General features: G+C 45.7%; 1 long non-coding RNA gene across 1 annotated transcript; it reads left to right on the plus strand.

Annotated features, from left to right (window-relative positions):
• The first annotated feature begins 492 nt into the window (after positions 1-492).
• On the plus strand, positions 493-15,354 carry LOC145823285 (uncharacterized). The gene is made up of 2 exons (XR_014365571.1): positions 493-625; positions 14,708-15,354. It is a non-coding gene; the product is annotated as an uncharacterized LOC145823285 (long non-coding RNA).
• The last annotated feature ends 755 nt before the right edge of the window (positions 15,355-16,109 follow it).

Consider the following 16,109-nt stretch of genomic DNA (forward strand, 5'->3'; position numbering starts at 1 on the left):
ATATTTTAATTGTTCTTTTAATATTTTATTATAGTCATGATGCTTCCATGGATTTGGGTTTGCTCAAATGGTGCATTATTAAATGTAAAATTTGAATGAATATTGTGGCTTATTAGCAAGAAATGAAAGTCTCATTATTGACATGTTTTATTATAGTTCTATTAACTGAGCTAGATGGTGAAGTCTATAAGTGCATTACTCATATTTGGTTTGTTTGATTCATATAATTTTATTTGTTTGTTTATTTTTATTTAATTATTTTTCATTGATATGTTTCTGTCAAATTTGCAGCTTTTATATTCATCATTCAATTTTCATGGATGGTGACAAGTCTTCGTGGAAGCTAGATTCTCCCTCAAACATTGATTCCACTGTTTATCCTCTCCTTATTCTTTTCAAATTGTTGAAAACTAAAGCATTTCAGAAGGTACTTTTTTTTGTCCCTTTGAGCTCCTTTGAAATCCAACCCCTGATGAGCACTTGAAATTTATGATTATGTTTATCTTCTGTAACATTCATAATGCTTGCCGATCAAAAACATTCATATTGCTTCTATCACTGCTTCAATAAAGCTAAATTCACCCCAGAGGAACTTGATTCTCAGAAACGGTCACTAAATCTACAAGTATGTGTTGTTATTTCCTCGTCCATTTCTCTTATTATTTATGTCTTCTCCATATCTCAAATCCTGTTGTACCTGTCATAAGAGAATAAAGATTTTAACCACCCTCAGCAGAAATATACAGTACCTATATATTACCAATACCAAAACACACACTCCTCAGCAGGTTTTGAGGATGGATTGGGGCAATCTCCAAGTGTTATAAAAACTGCATATTCTACATTGATTATAGGAGAGAATGTGTTTCACTCAACCAACATTATTTATAGGATATTGAGAGGGAGAATTATGAGCCGGCTATGGGCCGAGTTAGAGGCTGAGCAAATTGGAGGCCCAATGGTGCGTTGGGCCGTGATAACTTTGGATTTGCCCGGAGTTGGGGCTGCTTAGAGATGGACCGAGCCACTTGGATCTGCACAGGTGATAACCGTGCAACTTGCGTTGCTCGGTCAAAGGCGCGCACCGTTAGCATGGTCGAGAAGCTTGTGCCGGAAGCCCAGCTGGATGGCCTTTGGTTGACCGGTACGACCAATCTGAAGGTTGGCTCCGCCGGAATGCTGCCGATCATGGCTGGAAAGGATCTCAGTTCTTGGAGCAATTGGGCATGGAACATAGCATGGCCGTCGGCAGCCGAGAAGATTCAGCCCGGCTGCCGAGCTCCCAGTAGAGTGGGCTGGTAGTCGGGTTAGGTGATGTTCAGCAAGATTTGTGCTGACAGATGGGATAGCAGAACCACGTGTCGAGAGATCATTGGGAGTAGATTTGGGGCACAGAAGGTATATAAGCAAGTCTGTGCCCCCCACGCTGGGGACGAACATTTTTGGTAAGAGAAATACTTACACTCCATTCACTCCTCGTTCTCTCTATCCTCAGGTGTGTGCTAACTTGATCGTCAGAGGGGTTTTCCGGCCACACACCGCCGAGTAGCTCACCGCTGTTGTGCACGCAGGTGAGCGGATAGAAACAGAGCTCGGAAGCAAGGAGTGCGGGCTCGCCTGGATATTTGCTCCCCGCACAATTGGCGCCGTCTGTGGGAAGCCGACAGACGAAACCTTGTCTTCTAGGCTCATCTGATCGCTATCCATGGCGAACATTGTGGAGATTCCGCTATCCGCCGTCGACGGAGTTATCCCAGAGTCGGGCAGACGGAGAGAAGGACATCTCACCATCATTCCTTCGATGGCGGACCTGGAGATTTCTCTAGGAGGACATTCAAGAGATGCGCGGGATAAGCGCGGAAGAAGTTATGGTCATTCACGGAGTCCAGACGGTCATCGGCGGCGGAGAGAATCACATGCCAGACGTCTGGAACACAAGTTAAGGGACCAGGACGCCGTCATCCGGTGAATGGCGGTGGAGATAGAGGAGCTGAAGCGGCATGTCAAAAGAAATGGTGTAGCTGGAGAGGGAGACCACAGTGAGCGCACCCAACCACGCCGTTCAAGCAGTCAGAACCAGCGGCGTACACCGTCCATCTCAATCACCAGAAGTTACAAGGTTGGAGATTCTGACGCGCACGAAGAGAAATCCAATGCGCAAGATAGTACCTACCGACCCTCACGTCCGGCGACGATGTCGAGGTATTCTTATTCTGCTCATTCAGAGGATTTACGAGCAGTTTTGAAGGAACGGGCTCGCCGGCAGGAGGCTCAAAGGGTGCCGGCGTTCCAGCGGCTATCCTATGGGATTCACGCTAGCGAGGAGGTCGGAATGCCTCTACCCTGCCCAGTCGCGCCTCTCCTTGCAGATACAGACATGGCGAGGCAGAGTGCCACTCCATTCTCTGCGGATATTGAGACCGCACCGCTTCCGGCGGGCTTCCACCAGCCAAAGTTCACGCTCTATGACGGAAAAACCGACCCGTATATGCATGTAAGTCATTTCCGACAGGTCATGGCCGGACATAGGCGGAATGACGCTCTTATGTGCTTGATCTTCCCGTCGAGTTTGGACGAGCTAGGTTTGAAATGGTTCGAGAGGCTGCCGGAGGGGAGCATTGAAAGGTGGCAGCAGTTGGCCGAAGCCTTTGTGACGCGCTTCAAAACCAACACCAAAACACCAAAGGAAGTTGATCACCTCCTGAGTGTCAAGATGGAACCGAGCGACACATTGAAGGCATACAACTCCAGATATTGGGAGACCTTCAACGAGATTTTGGATTGCCCGACCAACCTTGCAATCACACAATACAAGCGAGGTCTCCCGGTCGGACATAGACTGCGGGACTCGCTTACCATGCACCAGCCGACATCCATGGGCCAGCTAATGCAGCACATCAATGAGCACATCCGAGTGGAGGATGATGCGTCAGCATCTACCGTAAAGGCAACTCCGGTTGCAACTGACAAGCGGTCAGCTGGCAAAGTGCACGCGGTTGGGCAGGAGTCCGGCCGATCTAGCGACCGCGCTGAGGAATCGGATCGTGGCACTAATCGTAAGAACCGCGGTAGGGGACGTTGGAATGACCGGGATGACGTAGTCGATGCTAAAAGAAGGTTGAAAGCAAGGACAGGCATCACTATGGTCTTTAAGATTCCAATCTATCGCATACTTAGTGAAATCCGTGACGAGGAGTATGTCCGGTTTCCTGCTAAGTTAGGCGACGGATAGAAGGGCTTCAATCCGCGGTACCGTTGCACGTTTCTCCGGGAGCGAGGCCATCGGACAGAGGATTGTTTGCCTTTGAGGCAACACTTGGAAGAGCTAGTCGCAGCCGGACACTTGGACCTTTACATTGATGGCGGCGTGAAGGCCAATCAAGCTTCGGTTGATCCGCGGGGACCGGATGATCGAGATGCGCCTCCCCAAGGGGTTATTAATGTCATCCACGGCATAGTGGAATCAGCGCGTGTATGCGAACTCCGAGGAATGATCAAGAAGGCAGAACACATGAGGGAAGTTTTGTCGGTTCAGCCTGCAATCAAAAGGGGGAAGATCGAAGAGAAAGACGTGATCAGTTTCTCCTCAAGAGACTTAGAGCGCATTCAGACACCGCACAACGATGCCCTTTTGGTAACACTCCGTGTCAAAGAATTCGATGTCAAATGGATCTTGATCGATCAGGGAAGCTCGGTCGAGATCATGTACTACGACACTTTCAAACAGCTCAAGCTCCAGGATGCAGATTCAGCCCCGACAACTTCGCCACTGGTTGGTTTCAACTCACAACCGGAGTGGCCTTTGGAAAAGATTATCCTGCCGGTCAAAGCGGGATCCGTGGTCAAATAGGTGGAGTTCTGGGTGTTGCAGGTGCCATCCACTAACAATTTGATCCTTGGAAGGAGATGGCTTCATGCTATGCAAGCCGTAGCGTCAACCTACCACCAGGTGGTGAGATTCTCCTCGGTTATGGGGGCAATCGAGGAGGTTTGTGGCGATCAAGTCATGTCGAAGCAATGCTTCGTGGCGGTCAACGGGAGCTGAGCTGCCAAAGGCTTCGTTCAAATGATTGAGGGACCGGAAGATCGGGAGTCCTTGACGACGTGGGCACCAAGGCCGAGGACAAAGCTGTCGAGGAGTTGGTGGAAGTGTGCATTGATACAGAGCATCCGGACAAGTTCTTCTTGCTCGACTCAAGCCTTACAGCCCAAGAACAGACCGACATGGTTGAGTTTTTGATGGCCAACATCGAAGTTTTTGCATGGTCACCTTACGACATGCCCGGTCTCGATCCGAGTGTTATATGCCATCATCTCAATGTCTTCCCCGGTGCCAAGCTGGTCATTCAGCGAACAAGGAGATCGGCGTTACATCACGCCGAGGTAGTTGCGGAGGAAGTGAAGAACCTGCTTGAGGCGCGAGCAATTTAGGAAGTGCATTACCCTCAGTGGATTTCAAACACGGTCGTGGTGCCCAAGAAGAATGGGAAGTGGCGAGTTTGCGTTGACTACAAGACCGTCAACCGAGCTTGTTCGAAAGACAGCTTCCCTCTGCCTAGAATAGACCAGCTTGTGGACTTAACGGCTAGACATAACAGGCTCAGTTTCTTGGACGCCTACCGCGGCTACCATCAGATTGCCATGCATGGGCCCGACCGAGAGACCACCTCGTTTACTACGCTAAGGGGACTATTCTGCTACCGAGTCATGCCTTTTGGTTTGAAGAACGCCAGGGCAACTTTTCAAAGGATGGTGACCAAGATGTTCGCTCCTCTACTAGGCCGGACAATGGAGGCTTATGTTGACGATATGGTGGTTAAGAGCCGGCATCAAGCAGACCATTTGTCCGATTTGGCCGAAATGTTCGCCATTCTAAAAAAGCACAAGCTACCCCTGAATGCGTCTAAGTGTGCCTTCGGCGTGGGATCCGGAAAATTTTTGGGTTTCCTAGTCACGAACCGAGGTATCGAAGCAGACCCTACACATATCCGAGCTGTGCAAGAGCTAAAACAGCCTAGCTCGGCTAAGAATGTGCAGCATTTGGCTAGAATGGCCGCCGCGCTTAACCGATTTATAAGCCGGTCATCAGATCGCTACCGCCTTTTTTTTCAAGCCTTGAAATCAAAGTTCTCATGGGATGAAGAGTGTGACCGGGCTTTGGTCGAGCTCAAGGAGTATTTGTCTTCCGCGCCGTTGTTGGTCACACCGAAACCCGGAGAAGAACTTTACCTTTATCTGGCCATATCGCAGCATGCAGTTAGTGCAGTGCTTGTCCGGTCGGAAGGAATCAAACATCTACCCATCTTCTACGTCAGCAAAACCTTGCTATCGGCAGAGTCGAGGTACTTGCCGCTGGAAAAACTTGCGTTAGCATTGATGATGGCTTCAAGGAAGTTGGCACACTATTTCCATGCCCATACCATCATCGTTTTGACCGAGTTCCCTCTCAAAGCTTTGTTCGAACGGGCAGACTTCTTCGGTCGAATTGGGATAGTTTGATGTGAAATTCCAGCCGTGCACAGCTATAAAAGCCCAGACTCTGGCCAATTTCGTTGCTGAATTCTCATCTGGAACTCATTCGGCATGCCCGGTCGATATTGCCGTGGCAGATGAAGAAATGAACGTAAGCTCGACCGAAATACCACAGCTTGGCGGCATTGGCGACGCGGAGCTTGCGCGCCCCACTGACGCCCCTTTAGTTAATACGGTATTACAACCCGGTGATACGATGGCGGAGTTGGCTGTCATTGACCAACCCACGGAGTCCGACACCACATCACCACGGAGGGAAGAAATGGAACCGCTCAGCCCAGAGCCTGGCGCCGGCATAATACTGCAACCTGGCGATTCGCCTACGGACTTAAGCATTGCGGATCAACTTGCCTAGTCCGGCGCCGAATCACCAAGAGGGGCTGAAGTGGAACCGCTCTGCACGGGACCGGAAGTCGAACAGCTGAGCAACCGTGATCCCATCAACCTTCAAGCTTCTTAGGACCCCTCAGAGTGTTGGAAGCTCTTTGTCGGCGAAATGTGGAAACTTTTTGTTGATGGAGCCTCGAACCGTCACGGTGCCGGGCTGGGTATAGTTTTGATTTCGCCAGATGGACTGACTATTGAACATTCTATCACCCTTGGCTTCCCAGCATCCAACAATGAGGCCGAGTACGAGGCGCTATTGGCCGGTCTCAAGAGCGCGATGCAAGCATCCGAACTAATGGTTTACAGTGACTCCCAGCTTGTGGTTAACCAAGTTTCTGGGGTTTACGAGGCAAAGGATGACAGAATGATGAAGTACCAAGCTCTGGTCAGAGACCTCATCAAGTGATTTCAGGCGATCAGGGTCCAACAGATTGGCCGAGAAGACAACGGCCGAGCAGATGAGTTGGTCGGCCTTGCTTTTATGGTTGACAGCACATCTCCCAACCCTCTTCTGATTGAATTCCTTCTGAGGCCCAGCATTGAGGAAGCCGGGCAGACAGAAGTACTCTGCGCCGAGCTAGGTCCTTCTTGGATGGACCCCATTATCCTCTTTCTCAGAGAACGGACCCTTCCAGCCGACAAGAAGGAAGCGCATAAAGTGCGAGTGAAGTTTGAGCAGTTTTGGCTCTCTCCATCAGGCGCTTTATACAAGAAGTCTTTCACCGGCCCCTACCTGAAGTGTGTGCACCCTAGTAGCGTAGAAGCCTTCATTTGCGAGATACACGAAGGCATCTGTGGCAGTCATATAGGGGGCAGGTCCTTGGCCTACCGAGCTATTTTGCAAGGCTACTGGTGGCCGTGCATGCACGCCGACGCCCAGAAATATGTTCGTAGGTGTGAGAAATGCCAGAAATTTGCCCACCAGATCCATCAGCCGGTCAGGGAACTTCTTCCCCTCACTAGTCCTTGGCCCTTTGCTATGTGGGGACTACATAGAGTGGGGCCGCTCCCAACAGCACCAGGCAATCGGAAGTTCTTCATCGCGGCCACAGACTACTTCACCAAATGGGTTGAAGCGGAGCCTTTGGCAACAATCAAGGAGAAAGACGTGAAGTGGTTTGTCTGGCAGAACGTGGTCAAGCGGTTTGGCATCCCCAAAATTCTGATCTCTGATAACGGCACCCAGTTCGACGGTCGCCTATTCAGAGGGTTTTGTGAAGATATGAAGATCGAATTCTACAACTCTACTCTGGCTTACCCGCAGTCCAACGATCAAGCCGAGGCTTTGAACAAGACCATTCTTGATGGACTTAAGAAGAGGCTTGAGAAAGCCAAAGGAAAGTGGGCTGAGGAACTCCCCAGTGTCCTTTGGGCATACTGAACAACCACGCGGCGATCTACCGGGGAAACTCCTTTTGCTTTGGCATATGGCATGGAGGTGGTCATCCCTTTGGAAGTTGGTATGCCCACCCTTAGAAGTGAAAGTTTTGAGCTCGAGCTGAACGCTGAAGCCATGGCCTTGGAATTGGACCTAGTGGAAGAATGCTGGGAAAAGGCTCTTATCCATGTGGCCGCCTACCAACAAGAGCTTTCAAGGAAATACAACAAATCCGTGCACCCTAGACCGTTCAAAGTGGGTGATTGGGTCTTGCGGAAGGTCATGGGCAATACCCTGGTGCCAGGTGAAGGCAAACTAGGGGCAAATTGGGAAGGACCCTACAAGATAACCAGTCTGGCGGGCAAGGGGGCATTTCACTTGGAAGACCTGGATGGTAGAGGAATAACCCGGCCATGGAATGCAGCTAACCTCAAGTTGTATTATTTCTAGCTTTTGCCCTCTTTTTTGTGCAAAGAAATTTTTTGCCTTACACTTCATGTAATACTCATTTTTGTCAATATATATAAGTGACTCATCTTTGCCTTGGCATTTTTTGTTGCTTTGAGTTTTACGTATTCTCGACCGAGATGTTTACTCTGGTTGAAGGAGTTGATGTTTTGTTCAACTTAATTACTCTCAACGAGACGATTAGTCCGGTTGAAAAAGTTGATGTTTTGTTCAACTTAGGTACTCTCAACCGAGATGATTAGTCCGGTTGCAAAGTTGATGTTTTGTTCAACTTAGATACTCTGAACCGAGACGATTAGTCCGGTTGAAAAGTTGATGTTTCGTTCAACTTAGGTATTCTCAACTGAGATGTTCACTCCGGTTGAAAGAGTTGATGTTTTGCTCAAATTAGGTACTCTCAACCGAGATGATTAGTCTGGTTGCAAAGTTGATGTTTTGTTCAACTTAGATACTCTCAACCGAGATGATTAGTCCGGTTGCAAAGTTGATGTTTTGTTCAACTTAGGTACTCTCAATTGAGATGATTAGTCCGGTTGAAAAGTTGATGTTTTATTCAACTTAGGTATTCTCGACCGGGATGTTCACTCCGGTTGAAAGACTTGAAGTTTTGCTCGACTCTGGGTGTACTACCGAGATGATTTATTCCGGTTATGTGAGTTAATTAATGAAATTTGTCTTGCCAACAAATTCTGTCCGGTTAAAGTTACTCAGCGCTAGGACCGTGCAAACACTTGGTAAAACTAGATCTTTTTCATTAATTAAACAGAAAAGTACAAAAGGAGGGGCAGAGAACCCGGTTACATGTGCAAAGCAAAAAATGATAGAAAAATACACAAGGGGGGAAAGATTGGAGAATTCGTCATCAGCTGCTTCCAAGTCGACCGTTGTTCGCTCTTGGACACTGGTCTCAGTTTCTCCGGGCTGCTCCTGGCCGCTTCCCTCCTCGGCATTGACCTCGGTTTCTTTGGCAAGCTCTTCCTCGGCCTCAGCTTGCAACGCGCTAAAGACGTCGTTGGCATAGGGCACGAGGTAGACCGGTAGGAAGGCAGCCGGGGAAGCGACAAACACATCGGTGTCAGGACCTTGACCGAGATGTTCGCAGGCTGACTTCCAGCCCGCTTTGAAATAAATGTCTTGAGTTGTGAAGACTTGCTTCTTGTAGCTGTCCTCGGCTTCCTTGAAGCCGGCGTTGTTGGCATCTTCGCACTCCTTCTCCCTTGACGCCTTGAGTGCGTCGAGCTCGTCCTGGAGCTCATCTCTCTTCTTCTCGGTGTCCTCAAGCTGGCCGAGCAACCTGTTGTTGTCAGCATTGGCAATTTGAAGTGAGGACTTTGCTCGGCTGAGCTCAGTCTACAGACTCTGGACTTGGCTGGCAGTGTCATTCGCCTTCTGCCGCAGTCGATGGATTCGCTCCATGACCAAGTGTTGCTTCTGGATGGCCTGCAAGAAGAAAGTCTGATCAGAAAAGAAACCGTGCAAACACTTGGTAAAATTTTTTGTGAAAGATTGAGACTTACGCTGGCCATGGACTTAACAGAAGATTTCACCAACCGGGTGTTAGGAACGTGGTCACTGCCGACCACATCGCTCGGTACGAGAAGGGCTTTGGAAAGGTCAAAGGCGAGCAGGTGCTCTTTGTCACCCTTGATGGAAGCGGTAGCCGGTATGTCCTTTCCCTGGTGCTTCAGCTGCGGTCGCCACGGTGGTGTTGGGTTGACAGTGACGGTGGGTTGCTCGGTGGTTAGCTCGGCAACCAGCTCGGCGGATGGGTCTGCGCGAGGCCTTTTGCCAGCCCGGCGAGCTTCTTGTCTGGGTTGCCCGGCACCTAGAGATGCCAAGGCGACCACGGGGCCGCTGTATTGTCCGGCAGCTTGAGAGTGTGTGGTGATGCTCGGTATGTCGGCTGAGGTGGCTGTTAGGAGGTTCTTGATGTGGCTTCGCTTTGCCATCTCTTGTTCTTCGGTCAGCCAGATTAGTGGCACGTCCGGTAGAGTTGGGTCCGGAGGAGGTGTTGGAGCATAGAGAAAGTCTGTAACTTTGCCCTGGCGTGGAGCTAAGTATCTGTAGGTTGGAGTGTAGCCGAGCAACTCGTTACAATCACGGTGGCTGTAACGGAGCACGGTTCGGATGGCTTCAACGTTGGGATATTGGTAGTTGGATTGCAAGGCTTGAATTGCTGCAAAAGAAACAGGAAAAATAGTAAGTACAGAATGTTGAAGGCAGGGACTTAACCAAGCAAATTAGCGCGGCTTACTTGTGGAACCAAAGTTCTTACTGATGAACCAGCCCGGTACGTCGGCTGTTTCATAATTGCCAAACACCCAGAAGAAGTCGTCATCATGTAAGTCCTTGTCCGGGGTGCCGGTTACTATCTTCTCTTTGCCCGGTCTTATTTTTAAATAATAGGCCAGGCCGTCGCCGGTGTGCCCAAGGGTGTATTGTCGTAGTATCTCGGCTAAACCTAAGTTTGTTCCTAGCCGGTTGTTTAGCTCGTGCACGCCATTGATTGTTCGGTAGGTGTTGGTCGAAACCTGGGTGGGTGCTAGCCCGGTGCGGCACAGAAATTCGGTCATCAGAGGGTTGACCGGGAAGCGGAGGCCTCCTTCAATTACTGACAGCACGGTGAAGGGGCATTGGTCAAGCCTGCCCCAAGGGGTTATTTTCATCTCGGCGAGCTCTATGTGGACGTCTGCCGGGATACTGTATTCTTCCTTGAAGGTAGCCAAGGAAGCAGGTGTGTCCACAAGGAAGAGGAATTTCCCCATGTTTGACTGACTAATCTAGCTCGGCTGAGGTGATTTGGCACAGACTGGGAATTAATGGCTGCTCGGTCCTTGAGAGCCTCAGGATTGATCTTTGGTCCCCTTGGACTCTGCAGGAAAATGGAGGGTAATTGTAAGCGGGAGCGTGGTCGCACAAAACGAGCTAGAGTTGAGCTCGGTCGTGGATTGTGCCAAACCACCTCGGTCGTAAATGTTAGCCAAGGAGCTTGGTCGCCCGAGCGAACCAGAGATTAGCCCGGTCGAGTGGCCAAGTCCTCTTTGCTATCCCGGTTTCTCCTAAGGTTGGGACAAACTAAAGATTTGCTCGGTCTGAGTGATTTTTTGGATCGAATGAAGATCTGGAGTCCGGTCCGCCCCAGATCTTCATTGTTTATCAGGGAAATTGAAGAACAGTGAAGAAACTAAAGGGCATTGAAGGTTTTGGGTGGGGGAGGCCCTAAACCTATGGATTTGGTGCTATAAAGAAGAAAAATATGAAACGAAAACAGTAATAACAAGGGCTCGGAGAACTTACTAGGAGAGGGCAAAGTCTTCTTCTTCGAAGACGAACTCAGTAATGGCAAGCAAGCGAAGGCAGAAGCTTTGGATCGACAAGGAGGAGAGAGAGTCGGTAAGGTTGAAATGAAAGAAGGTTCAATATGTTTATAGAGATGAATAAGACCGCCAAAAATTTGAATCTGAACGGACGTGATGTTTGGCTGCTCGAGGCCAATCAACCCACGACACGCGTCTCTACTGACGGCGGTGTCAGTACTGAAGAGACAGGATGGTGAATCGAGGCATCAACCAGGCAAGTTTTGAAGACAGGCATGTCAAGTAGCCCGGTCACCGTATTGCAAACCGAGGACCGAGGAAGTGTTACCCCGGTTAGAATTGGTAATCCCGATCACGCTTGTGCGGAAGGAATTAAGGGGCAATTGAGAGGGAGAATTATGAGCCGGGTATGGACCGAGTTAGAGGCCGAGCAAATTGGAGGCCCAATGGTGCGTTGGGCCGTGATAACTTTGGATTTGCTCGGAGTTGGGGCTGCTCAGAGATGGACCGAGCCACTTGGATCTGCGTAGGTGATAACCGCGCAACTTGCGTTGCTTGGTCAAAGGCGCGCACCGTTAGCCCGGTCGAGAAGCTTGTGCCGAAAGCCCGGCTGGATGGCCTTTGGTTGACTGGTACGACCAGTCTGAAGGTCGGCTCCGCCGGAATGCTGCCGATCATGGTTGGAAAGGATCTCAGTTCTTGGAGGAATTGGACATGGAACACAGCTTGGCCGTCGACAGCCGAGAAGATTCAGCCCGGCTGCCGAGCTCCCAGTAGAGTGGGCTGGCAGTTGGGTTAGGTGATGTTCAGCAAGATTTGTGCTGACAGATGGGATAGCAAAACCACGTGTCGAGAGATCATTGGGAGTAGATTTGGGGCATAGAAGGTATATAAGCAAGTCTGTGCCCCCCACGCTAGGGACGAACATTTTTGGTAAGAGAAATACTTACACTCCATTCACTCTTCGTTCTCTCTATCCTTAGGTGTTTGCTAACTTGATCGTCGGAGGGGTTTTCCGGCCACACACCACCGGGTAGCTCACCACTGTTGTGCACGCAGGTGATCGGATAGAAACGGAGCTCGGAAGCAAGGAGTGTGGGCTCGCCTGGATATTTGTTCCCTACACAGATATAGTTTCAATAGTTTTTTGCATCACCCATCAATAGGGAATTTCGCGTCCTCAATTCAATATTGCTCATATTAATTTTCATTTTTTTCCTCTAATTAAATTCTTAGATTTTGACCATCTCTTTTTGGTTGCTTGGAATATTAGTTAGGTGATTAGATTTGTTGCAGAACCATGTTCTGCACTTTTTTTTTTTTTTTGCAACAATGCGAAACCCATTTAGGCTATTATTCATGGGTATAAAACAGATGATTTGCAAATAAGCATGCATTGTGGTTGTAACCAAAAGTTTATGGTGGCAAGGAGAGAATCTGTTGAGTGGATTTAAGGGTTAGAAGTTAAAAGGATGTAACCAAAAGTAAAAGCCAAGGGGATCTAGGAGTTAAAAGGATGTAACCAAAAGTAAAAGCCAAGGGGATCATGAGGGCTGGATCTTAAATTTTAGAACTCTATTTGATTACTTGGTAATTGTGTGTATTCTTATTGATTTTCGTAGTTCTTATTGCGGTCTCACAATTCTTTGTTTTATATTTTCTTCATTATTTCATATTTTCTTAATTGTTCAGTTTTCGATATTTTTTTCTTCATATTTTGTTGTTTGTGGGATTTAGACCCACATCTGAAGGTAGTATCTTAGAAATTAGATGGTATTGCTCACTTTTATAGAACTGTAACTTGTGCCAAACCCACCCCCACCACAATATATACAATTGTCTAACATCATTTTTTATAGTTTGTGCTAAATCCTATGATTCTTGATTCAATTTGATTCACAATTAGCACAATTAGGATTTTGATTCGTTATAGGATTCTTGAATGGACAACTATGATACAATACAACAGGGACTACTGATGCATTTGTGGAAACAAGAATGGCATCAATGTTATCTATGGAAGGGGAGTCATGCAATTCTCTTTTCAAATCAACTGGGTAGTCATGTTATTTCAAACAAACTATCAGTGCTTAATCAAAGTTAAATGTAAGCTTTATCTTTAGTGCATTTTTCTGTCTTAATTTTTTTTTTTTAATTTGATATGCATATGCAGATTTTATAGCTGACCATGCTAATTGTTCTTTATGGCTATGACATTTATCTAGCTTCTTGGGTTTGACCTACACTAACTAAACTGTGCAACTTGTGTGAAAACATACTTTTGTTTTTACATTGTCAATTGGATTCTTTTTCAATTTTTACTTCTTATTTACCTATTCTAGGGCAATAATCAAATGCGAATTGTATAATTTCCATATGTACGCAATTTCTTTGCTTTTATTTGTTTCTTTTTTGCGAAATACAAAATACTTCAGGGGATGTGGAAGTTCACATAATGAAAGTATTCTATCTGTTCCATATAGCATTTTAGATGCCTTTTCTTTCTTGTATTATTTAGAAGGATTCTCTATTTATACATTTATAAAAATAAAAAATTTATATCATTTGTGGGATCCTTTTTGTAATTATCATGAAATAACATTTTAGTTCTGTTGTCATTTGTGATGATTTCTTCATCTCTCCTTGTGAAATAACCCTTTCTTTGGGTTTTGATGAATGGGTGTTATTAGATGCTTTCAAAGAAACTTTCTATTTCTTTAATTGTTCTAAAATTTCAATTATTATCTTAAGGGATGAAATCCCCCAGGAACAAATGGATCTTTGGGGTGTGGACAATAGAAGATTTATTTGTGGACAATCATAAACTTATTGAAATGTGTAGCTTACATTGAGAACTTTTTGGCCATCCCCACTCTTGATGCTTTTTTCTGCGGTGTTGCTTCTTTGGTGTGTCTGCAAATTTGATTATTATTATTGTTGTTTTTTTTTTTTTTTGCTTTTATTATCTTTATCTGTTATTCTTGTTACAAATAGTGTGTGGAAATAAATGAGCCGCAAAGGAGCATGTTTGGCAAGCATTGAAGCAGACCAACCTGCTGCTGAAGTTATTCTGTGATGCCCCAAAGGTCTGGTACGTATGCTCTTTTTGAGATTGGAATTTTGTAATTAAGATTACCATTTCCAAAATTGTCATATAATATAATTCGTGCAAGTGGAAAGAATTATATATAACTAGCGGTTGGCATATGCGATTCATGTGCAATTCAAATAGGTAAAATTAAAACAAAATATTTACTGTATATTGTGTGTTGCTCAAGTGGTAAAAGGTTCAAGTCCCACTCCTCCCAGTTATTGGGAGGTGGAGGAAATAATGAGATTAAATGATGCTCTACTTACTGCACTTGCTATTAGAGACAACAGGTTTGACAATTTAAGGTGGTCTACTGGTTGCTCAAATAGATTCTGTCTCCTCAGCCTATCATTGGTTTGAATTGTCCTTGGGCCCTATTTGTATAATTACCGCTTCTATTTGAAAAAATGTTGCCCCTCCCAAAGCTCAATTCTTTGGGTGGTTGGCATGGAGAAGGAGGATCAAATCATCCAGCTATCTTCAAAGGATTGGAGTTCTCAATAATAATGTTATTGTTCTTTCTGTTTTCTGCAGGACTGAGGTGGAATCTGATGATCATGTGTTATTGCACTGTCCGCTTGTTTGGTTACTTTGGTCACATGTTATTAGATGGTGGGGTTTAGTTTGGGCATTACCAGGCTCTATTAATGACTTACTCCAATGGTGGGCCGGTATAAATCTGTCAAGATTGGAGAGGAAAATCTAGAATTCCATTCTATTTGCTGTTTTATGGTCAGTTTGGAAGCTTAAGAATTGATTTATTTCTTTGTGTTGTCATTGATTTATTTCTTTGTGTTGTGATTAGGTGGAGGAAACAAAGTTTGTGTTTGAAGCCAAGATAATCCAGAGAATGGAGCTTCTAGTGCTATCTACTCTTCAATGGAAGATGAATTCTCTGACCCCACTTTCATTTGTTGATCACATTGTGAGGAGGTTTGGATTTAAGACAGATTTGCATTTGGAGTTTTTGTGGAGGTGTATGGTCGCACAATCACTAGATTTATTTGATAAATCTTGAAAGTTGTCGATATGTTTAGAAAGTTAGATATGCATAGTTTTGGATGGTTTAAACTTTTTGTACAGTTTAGAACTTAAGGATATAGTTTTCGAATGTTTGGAATGTATAGACAATTGTTGAACGTTTATAATTTATGGATATAGTTTCTTTTTGATGTTTCAAACAATATTTTGGTGGTTGATTAATGTTTTGTGATGCTTGTTTGTAATATTTGTTAGATTGTACAAAATTGGTCAAATAGAACCTACTGAATTTAAAAAAAAAAAAAATTGTATATTCTACGACAGACATAATAAGTCGTTGTATTACATATTTTACGGCGCGCAGTCTGTGTCATTATTTGTCTCACCAATTAACAGCGTGTAAAAGTAGTCGTAGAAAAAGTAATAACGACGCATAAAATTTGTCGTTAAATAGTTTTTAATGGTGTACTATAGCATGTCGTAGAAAAAGTAACAACGACGCACAAAATCTGTCGTTAAATAGTTTTTAATGGCGTACGAAGCATGTCGTTGAAAGTGAATGACTTTCCATGACTGGTCATAATATGATGTGCGCCTGCATGTCGTAGAAGGGTTTTTATGGCGTGCATTGCGCGCCGTAAAAACCCTTTTTTGTTGTAGTGTGTAGATACAACACATACAACTATAAATTTTATTTTTGGATTTTTAACAAAATTATCAATACAAGATGATTTTTTCTAAATCAAGTTCAAAATACCAATATTCTTAACATTTCAACATAATTTTCTTCCAAAAATCAACCACACAAAAATATGAGAAATATGTATATGCAATGCCTTCTATGATAATATATTTTCTCAAAATATCCCTAACATAACTCTAAGGTAATAATACGAAGAAAGTCCCTACCTCATATAATGAAGAAAAGTAAATCCGAAAAGGAAACCTTGCCCGA

The sequence above is a fragment of the Camellia sinensis genome, chromosome 4 (genome assembly GCF_055761805.1).
Source record: "Camellia sinensis isolate YWXY chromosome 4, ASM5576180v1, whole genome shotgun sequence".
NCBI classification, from domain to species: domain Eukaryota; kingdom Viridiplantae; phylum Streptophyta; class Magnoliopsida; order Ericales; family Theaceae; genus Camellia; species Camellia sinensis.